General features: G+C 45.7%; 1 non-coding gene across 1 annotated transcript; it reads left to right on the top strand.

The window, feature by feature from the left end:
- Nucleotides 1–9,245: 9,245 nt before the first annotated feature.
- On the top strand, nt 9,246–9,352 carry LOC115933344 (U6 spliceosomal RNA). Its single transcript, XR_004069208.1, has one exon. It is a non-coding gene; the product is annotated as a U6 spliceosomal RNA (small nuclear RNA).
- The last annotated feature ends 366 nt before the right edge of the window (nt 9,353–9,718 follow it).

Genomic DNA, 9,718 nt, shown 5'->3' with positions numbered 1-9,718 from the left:
TGTCTCTGTGTCCACAGTGCCCAGCTTAGCATCTGGCTTGTAGTAGGTATGCACTCAGTATCTGTTGAATGAATGTTGCACTCTGGTTCCCAGGCAGCCAAGGAGTTCTTGGAGGTAGCGAGGAGAACAGACCTTAAGGACTGTGCTGAAATGTCCCACCTGGGTCTGCTCCTGCCCCTGGGGAGGACATCATCCCATTGGTATATGGCTAAGTTCTGGGTCTCAAGGACACAGGACAGAAAAGGCCTCTCACCTTTTGTTGGTGGTGAAATGTCAATCTCCCCTGAAAGGGAACAAATTTGTGTACAAGTCCAGAGTTTTTTTTGTTTTTGTTTTGTGAGATGGAGTCTTGCTCTGTTGCCAAGGCTGGAGTGCAGTGGCGTGATCTCAGCTCACTGCAACCTCTGCCTCCTGGATTCAAGCAATTCTCCTGACTCAGCCTCTCGAGTAAGCTGGGATTACAGGTGAGTGCCACCATGCCCGGCTAATTTTTGTATTTTTAGTGGAGACAGGGTTTCACCAGGTTGACCAGGCTGGTCTCAAACTCCTTACCTCATGATCCACCTGCCTCGGCCTCCCAAAGTGCTGGGATTACAGGTGTGACCCACCGCGCCCAGCCCAATCCAGAGTTTTATATAGCCTTGGAGCTCTCTTCTAACTTTAAAAGTTACTAGCCAGGCACGGTGGCTCACACCTGTAATCCCAGCACTTTGGGAGGCTGAGGCAGGCAGATCACCTGAGGTCAGGAGTTGGACACTAGCCTGGCCAACATGGTAAAACTCCAACTCTACTGAAAATACATAAATTAGCTGGGTGTGGTAGCACACACCTGTTATCCCCACTACTTGGGAAGCTGCGGCAGAAGAACTGCTTGAACCTGGGAGGTGGAGGTTGCGGTGAGCCAAGATCACACCACTGCACTCCAGCCCGGGTGACAGAGCAAGACTTCATACAAAAACACAAAAAAACCTAGTAAGTTAAAATTCTTGGTATCTTGATACAGATAGTAAGAACTAGTTCTTAGTGTTGGTGCTGCCTGTGAGAACTGCATTTCCTAGAAAGCCAAGTCTTCCACACTGCTGAACTTTGACTTGCCGAACTTGTCAGCAGGTCATTGAGCATTCAGGAGAGAAGGAAAGGGAGTTCCCTGGCCAGCTGCCTCTCCGTCTGCTTACCAGAGGCTCGTGTATTTACCCAGTTCTCTACAGGCCACAGGAGACAGCCGGTTGCTGGCTTCATTGCTCAAGTCCTGGAATTGTATAGCTGGAATGCCATTTACAGTGAGCCTCCAGAATATCCTCAGCCAGGTGCGGAGGCTCATGCCTGTAATCCCAGCACTTTGGGAGGCCAAGGTGGACAGATTGCTTGAGCCCAGGAGTTTGAGACCAGCCTGGGCAACATGGTGAAACCCTGTCTCTACTAAAAACACAAAAATTAGCCAGGCATGCTGGTGCACACCTGTAATTCCAGCTACTCGGGAGGCTGAGGCAGGAGAATCACTTGAACCCGGAAGGCAGAGTTTGCACTGAGCCAAGATTGTGCCACTGCACTCCAGCCTGAGCAACAGAGTGAGACTCGATCTCAAAGAAAAAAAAAAGAATACCCTCTCAAATCCCTCCTCTGATGATGATCCCCTGGCCAAATTGGATAAGAAATTACAAAAACAGGTGGAGGTGGTGGAGATTGACATTAATAACCCGGCTGGACATGGTGGCTCATACCTGTAATCCCAGCACTTAGGGAGGCCACAGCAGGAGGATCACTTGAGTCCAGGAGTTCTGGACCAGCCTGGGCAACATAGCAAGACCCTGTCTCTGCAAACAATAATATTTAAAAATTAGCCAGGTGTAGTGGAGCATGCCTGTAATCCCAGCAACTCAGGAGGCTGAGGTAGGAGGATTGCTTGAGCCCAGGAGTTCAAGGTGGCAGTGAGCTGTGATACCACTGCACTCCAGCCTGGATGACAGAGCAAGACCCTGAGAGAGAGAGAAGGAGAGAAAGAGGAGGAATAAAGAGAGGAGGAATAAAGAGAGGAGGAAGAAAGACCGGTAAAGGCTATTGGAGAAGCTAGGCATCCCCATGGGGGTAGCAAAGGCCATTCTAAAGAGAATGAGAGGGCCAGGCACGGTGGCTCATGCCTGTAATCCCAGCACTTTGGGAGGCCGAGGTGGGTGGATCACCTGAGGTTGGGAGTTTGAGACCAGCCTGGCTAACACGGTGAAACCTGGTCTCTATTAAATATGCAAAATTAGCTGGATGTCGTGGCACATGCCTGTAATCCCAGCTACTTCGGAGGATGAGGCAGGAGAATCGCTTGAACCTGTAAGCGGAGGTTACAGTGAGCCGAGATCATGCCACTGCACTCCAGCCTGGGTGATAGGGAGAGACTCTGTCTCAACAACAACAACAACAAAACAAAAACATATGGGGAGATGGCTGGGACCATCTTGAGACCACGAGGCAACAAGACCAAGGGGAAAAGCCCACATACTGAGGATGGCAGAGCCTATGTCCTCCATGACAGTGTTGAGCCACCATATCTATCCTGGAACCCCCACTTCCAGTCTTACTGATTTGTAAGTCATGTGTCTTTATTTTCTAGGCAGATTTCTGCTACCTGCAGCCTAAAGCATCCCTCACCCCTTCTCAGAACACTGTGACTGTTGCTGTAACTCCCAATGGAAAATCAACCTAAGTTTAGACATTAGAAATCAAATTATTGCTCACATGGAGGGAATAAGAATCAGGATTGGTCTTAGCCTACAGAGGAATCCCAGCTCAGAGTCCTAACCCCAAGGCCTAGGGGACATACACAAGGAAAGAAAGAGATATTCATGCAAGTTCCAGACATCTTCTTTTTTTATTTTGAGACTGAGTTGCTCTGTTGCCAGACTGGAGTGCAGTGGTGCGATCTCGGCTCATTGCAACCTCTGACTCCCTGGTTCAAGCAATCCTCTTGCCTCAGGGTCCCAAGTAGCTGAGATTACAGGCAAGTGCCACCATGCCCAGCTAACTTTTTTTTTTTTTGTATTCTTAGTAGAGACAGGGTTTCACCATGTTGGCCAGGATGGTCTCCATCTCCTGACCTCATGATCCACCCACCTTGGCCTCCCAAAGTGCTAGGATTACAGGCATCAGCTACCTTGCCCGGCCTTAGACATCTTCTAAAACAGGACTCAATGAATTGTGGTAACTCAGTGGGGCTTTAATGCCTGAGATTTTGAGTGTGAGCAAGGGAACTAACTGGAAAAAGTTGATGGCAGCTGGAACTAAACTGGCCTAGTGGGAACTAGGCCTTTCAGTTACTCTCTAGCCATCAACCTTAGTGCCACCTTAGTTCTCAAGCATAAGGTGTCCTCAGTTGCCATTCTCTATGTGCATAGCCACCGCCCCCCCCACCCCCACCCCCTCTGCAACTTTGTTCATTCCTCATCTCTCCTGCCTCTCCTCTTTTTTCCTACATTTTCTTTCTGGCTTCTCTCTTTTTTTTTTTTTCTTGGGATGGAGTCTCACTCTGTCTCCCAGGCTGGAGTGCAGTGGTGCAATCTTGGCTCACTGCAACCTGCGCATCCCAGGTTCAAGCGATTCTCCTTCCTCAGCCTCCCCAGTAGGTGGGATTACAGGCGTATGCCACCACACCTGGCTAATTTTTGTATTTTTAGTAGATATGGGGTTTCACCATGTTGGCCAGGCTGGTGTTGAACTCCTGACCTCATGATCTGCCTGCCTTGGCTTCCCAAAGTGCTGGGATTCTAGGTGTGAGCCACTGCGCCTCTTTCCGGCTTCTCTAAGCAAAGCTAGGAGCCAAAAATCTACAAAACCTAACTCACTTCTATTAAGAACTCAATGGGCCGGGCATGATGGCTCACGCCTGTAATACCAGCACTTTGGGAGGCCGAGGCGGGTGGATCACGAGGTCAGGAGTTCGAGACCAGCCTGACCAACATACTGAAACCCTGTCTCTACTAAAAATACAAAAATTAGCCTGGCGTGTTGGCACATGCCTGTAGTCCCAGCTACTTGGGAGGCTGGGGCAGGAGAATCGCTTGAACCTGGGAGGCAGAAGTTGTAGTGAGCTGAGATTGTGCCACTGCACTCCAGCCTAGCTACAGAGCAAGAATCCTTCTCAAAAAACTAACAAAAACAGAACTCAATGGGAGAGTTACTGTAGGGAGAGACAAGGATGTATTGGAAGACTTAGAATGCTGGTTCAAGGCCAAAGAATGAGGTTGGTAGGAGAGAAGCTTTCTTCTGGTCTGATTTTTGCCAAACAACTGTGTGTGTGTGTGTGTGTGTGTGTGTTGCTTCAACACAAGAAATACGCCTGATTCTTCCCTTATGGGATAAGAAGCTGAACATAAGAGCTCTAGCCCGTCCTCTTTAAATCTCTGTTTTTGAAAATGTGAAACAAAGAGAAACTGGCATCCTCCTAATGTATCTTAGAAATACCCACTGTTTCATTTTACTCAGACCTGGAGAAAAAGCACCCCCAGCCGCATTTTCCCATCTCCAAATAATCTTCAGCATTTGTAGAGATGTGGCCCTGGAAGTTCATCAGATATATGGGGCCCACCTATGAGTGTGTTGTGATGATACTAGAATTTGCAACTGCCAGATTCTGGTACCAAACCCAGCACCTCTCAATGCTGTCCTTCTGCACCCCACATATTGTGTGATGTTTTGAAAGGCAAAGCCAGTGCACCACTGATTTTTGCCTGTTGCTTCATTCCCTCAACAGAGACATAAGGAATGAAAACTTTGATTGGGGTGAAAGAAGCAAAAAAGTTTAAACTCCTACTTTAATGGGATTAATGCTTTAATGTGAATCTTAATAAACCCTGAATTCCTCCAGCAAGTTTCCCTATATGTCACTGAGGATTCTCTGAAATCCAATAAGGAAAAAAACTGGAAGACTTTTTCCCCTTCTTTATCATCAGGGTTTTTCTCCGGGATGAATTAGCCTGATTGGTGCCTGAAAGTTCTCCCATGATCCGTCCAAGCTCATTCCTTTTTTTGTGTGAATTCTCCAATGATGAGAAAGGTAAGCTTGTCCCCAAGTAATTTTCCACACTCATTGTACCCCTAAGACTTCTCTCCAGTGTGGATGATCTCACATTCCGTATTCCCCATGCTTCCCCGAGTTTTCCGTCTTCATTACGTATGACCATTTTAAGTCCCACCTGAATTAGCTGATATTGTCTAAGTATGGAACTCTGATTGAAGGTTCTTCCTCATCCATTATACTCACAAGGCCCCTCTCTGCTACAAAATCCCAGATATCTGATTAGCTCTGGGCACCATCCCAAGCATTTTTACGTCCATTACACACATACGATTTTCCTCCATTGTGAATTCTCTGATGTTGAATGAGCTATACTTTTCCAAAAGCTCTTGCACATTTCTGCATTGATAGACTCTTTGTTGCATGTGAATTAGCTGATGCTGCATTGGAATGTTGACGATGCCTCCCCCATCTCCACGGATTCTCTCCAAAATAAACGTTACAGTGTTCAATGGCATGTGAGCCCCAGGGAAAATTGCCTGTATAAATGACAAAGATGTTCTCTGTGATATAAACACTGTAATATTGAATAAATTCTGAATTCTGTTGCACAACTTGACCATATCATATTTGGAGTTTCTCTCACTTCTAAAACATGTAAATGGAATCACGATTTTTTCTGTATTCATGGCACTCAATAGGATGTGGTCCCTAAAATGGTCCTCTACAATGTCCCCATGTTTGTAATGGCCCAAGGGGTTCTTCCTGACTACCACACAAACAAAATCCACTGAAGACCATGGCATTAAAGAGTTTCATTGATGCGAAGCCAGCTATGCCATGTGGGAGATGGAGTTATTACTCACATCAATCTTGCTAACGTCTTGGAGATTAGGGATTTTTCCAAGATAGTGCTGTGGGCAAGGGGCTAGGATAGGGGGCCTGCTGATTGGTTGGGTGCAGGAGATGAAATCATAGAGAATTAAAGCTGTCCTCTTGGGCTGAGTCAGTTCCTGAGTGGGGGCCACAGGACTGGTTGGCAGGTGGGGACATCCAGTTGTCAGAAATGCAAAAATTTGAAAAGCGTTTTTTCTTTTTCTTTTGAGATGGAGTTTCACTCTTTTTGCCTAGGCTGGAGTGCAATGGTGCAATCTTGGTTCACCACAACATCCACCTCCCAGGTTCAAGTGATTCTCTTGCCTTCCCTAGTAGCTGGGATTACAGGCATGTGCTACCATGCCCGGCTAATTTTGTATTTTTAGTAGAGACAGGACTTCTCCATGTTGGTCAGTTTGGTCTTGAACTCCTGAACTCAGGTTATCCACCTACTTCAGCCTCCCAAAGTGCTGGGATTACAGGCGTGAGCCACCGCACCCAGCCCTGGAAAGCATTTTTTTCTAAGAATACATATAGATTTTCCCCATTCATCAGATTTTTCTTTTCCTTTCTTTTTTTTTTTTGTTTAATTTTTATTTTGAGACAGAGTCTTGCTCTGTCACCCAGGCTGGAGTGCAATGGTGAGATCTCGGCTCACTGCAAACTCTGCCTCCCAGATTGTTCAAGTGATTCTCCTGCCTCAGCCTCCTGAGTAGCTGGGATTATAGGCACCTGCCACCATGCCAGCTAATTTTTGTATTTTTAATAGAGTCGAGGTTTCACCATGTTGTCCAGGCTGGTCTCAAACTCCTGACCTGAGCTGATCCACCCACCTTGGCCCCCCAAAGTGCTGGGATTACAGGCATGAGCCACTGCACCTGGCCTACTCTGCTTTTTCAAAATGCCTGTGGTAAAAACAAGATAGATATGTTGGAGTTAGTGTTCATTTAGAGATTTAAAAATGTCTTCAAGAGGGGTTAAGTGTGGTCAGTTGTGTCTTTATGGCCAAGCACTTAGATAAATTGAAAAAAGATGAAAATCATGTAACATAATCACAAAAGATTGTGTTCACAGTGATGTCGGGGATCTCACGAAGGTTCCTTAATATAGACAACATTTTAACCATAGCCATATTTTAAGCAGTCATCTTTTTTCTCTACAATGTATTCCTGGACTGCTTTGTTAAAAAGTCACATTTTCTTTTAATAATTACTCATATCCTGAAGCAGCATCAAACAAATTCTAATTCCAATGAATATCTCATAAAAGCAAAAACATGGCCAGGTGCAGTGGCTCACGCCTATAATCCCAGCACTTTGGGAGGCCGAGGCAGGCGGATCACCTGAGGTCAAGAGTTTGAGACCAGCCTGGCCAACATGATGAAACCTCGTCTCTACTAAAAATACAAAAATTAGCTGGGCATGGTGGCGGGTGCCTGTAATCCTAGCTACTAGAGAGGCTGAGGCAGGAGAATCGCTTGAAACTGGAAGGTGGAGGTTGCAGTGAGACAAGATCATGCCACTGCACTCCAGCCTGGACAACAAGAGCAAAACTCCATCTCGAGTTAATGGGTGCAGCACACGAACATGGCACATGTATACATATGTAACAAACCTGCACGTTGTGCACATGTACCCTAAAACTTAAAATATAATAATAATAAAATTAAAAAAAAATTCTAGTCCAATAACATTCAAAAGAGATTTACTTAGCCAAAAAATCCTAAACAACCCTTTTGTCAATCAAGAGGAGAATAAATAAATTGTGGTATGTTCACACCAAAACCTCTACTCAGCTATAAAAAGGAACCTACTGATGCATGCAGTGTGCGTGAATCTCACATTGTGCTCAGTGAGACGTGTTAAACACAAAAGGGCACATACTGTGTGATTTTAATTACATGAAATTCTAGAACAGGCAAAGTTAACCTATAGAGAGAACAATCAGATGAGTGGTTGCCTGGAGTGGGGAGTGAAAGGGAGATTGCCTGTAAAGGGGAGTGAAGGAGGTGAAAATGTTTTATACCTTTGATAAAAGTCATCTACTTGATATTTCAAATATGTAGAACTTATTGTCCGTAAATTCTGTCTCAGTAAAGCCAGTTTATAAAAAAAAAGGCAAAAACATAACAATGGGGTAGTCTTTAGTAATATACAAGGGTTATACTATGCTTGGAATGCTGTGACTTTGGATACAGATGTCTAACAAGATTGGTTATTTTACAGCCTTCAATGCACTCTGAAGTCCACACAAAACACAAACTATTCTGCTTTTCTGTCCAGTCCAAAAATAGCCCTAGGAAAAAACTTTTAACATTAACAATGTGCTTCCCTTTTTAGAATTCTGGAGAATCATGGGGAAATTATGTATCAGATATAGGGCTCTTTTCAAAATCAGCTTTTCAGAGAAAACTGAAATATCCTTTCTCTTTCTTCTGATAAATTTCCCTGAAAGAAACGGAAACACACCAAGTAATCCCATTGATCTTTTTTTTCTTTTTTTTTTTCTGAGATGCAGTCTTGCTCTGTCATTTCAGCTGTTGTGCAGTGACACGATCCCGGCTCCACTGCAACCTCCGCCTCCCAGGTTCAAGTGATTCTCCTGCCTCAGCCTCCTGAGTAGCTGGAATTACAGGCAGTCAACACCAAGCCTGGCTACTTTTTGTATTTTTAGTAGAGACGGGGTTCCACCATGTTGGCCAGGCTGGTCTCAAACTCATGACCTCAGGTGATCCACCCACCTTGGCCTCCCAAAGTGCTGGGATTACAGACATGAGCCACCATGCCCGGCCTCAGTTTCAGCACTTTTTTTTTTTTTTTTTTTTGTGATGGAGTTTTGCTCTTGTTGCCCAGGCTGGAGTGCCATGGCACGATCTCAGCTCACTGCAACCTCTGCCTCCCAGGTTGAAGCAATTTCCCGCCTCAGCCTCCTGAGTAGCTGGGAATACAGGTGTGTGCCACCATGCCTGGCTAATTTTGTATTTTTAGAAGAGACGGGGCTTTGCCATGTTGGCCAGGCTGGTCTCGAACTCTGACCTCAAATGATCCACCACCTCAGCCTCCCAAAGTGCTGGGATTGCAGGCGTGAGCCACCTTGACCGGCCAGTTTGAGTGCTTTCTATCAATCCATGTTTGTCTACTGACTCTTCCTCACCTTCATATTGTTAATTGAGTCCATCTAGTGAGTTTTAAATTTTTGTTATTGTATTTTTGTTTTAAAATTTCCATTTGAGGCTAGGTGTTGTGGCTCATGCCTATAATCCCAGCACTCTGGGAGGCCCGAGGTGGTCGAATCACTTCAATTCAGGAGTTTGCGACCAGCCTGGGTGACATGGCAAGACCCTATCTCTATAAAAAATACAAAAATTGTGCACGCTTTGGTAGCACGTATACTAAAATTGGAAAGATACAGAGAAGATTAGCATGGCCTCTGCACAAAGATGACGTGCAAATTTGTGTTGCATTCCATATTCGCTTGAACCTGGGACAAGGAAGTTGCAGTGAGCCAAGATCGTGCCAGGGCACTCCAGCCTGGGCAACAAGAGCGAAACTCCATCTCAAAACCTCAAAACAACAAAACAAGGCCGGGTGTAGTGGCTGATGCCTGTAATCCCGGCACTTTGGGAGGCGGAGGCAGGTGGATCACCTGAGGTAAGGGGTTCAAGACCAGCCTGGGCAACATGGTGAAACCCCCATCTCTACTAAAAATACAAAAATTAGGCCAGGCATGGTGGCTCATGCCTGTATTCTCAGCACTTTGGGAGGCCGAGGTGGGCAGATGACAAGGTCAGGAGATCGAGACCATCCTGGTTAACACGGTGAAACCTTGTCTCTACTAAAA

Source organism: Gorilla gorilla, chromosome 6 (genome assembly GCF_029281585.2).
Source record: "Gorilla gorilla gorilla isolate KB3781 chromosome 6, NHGRI_mGorGor1-v2.1_pri, whole genome shotgun sequence".
NCBI lineage: Eukaryota > Metazoa > Chordata > Mammalia > Primates > Hominidae > Gorilla > Gorilla gorilla.
This window is presented reverse-complemented; position numbering and strand designations above follow the sequence as displayed.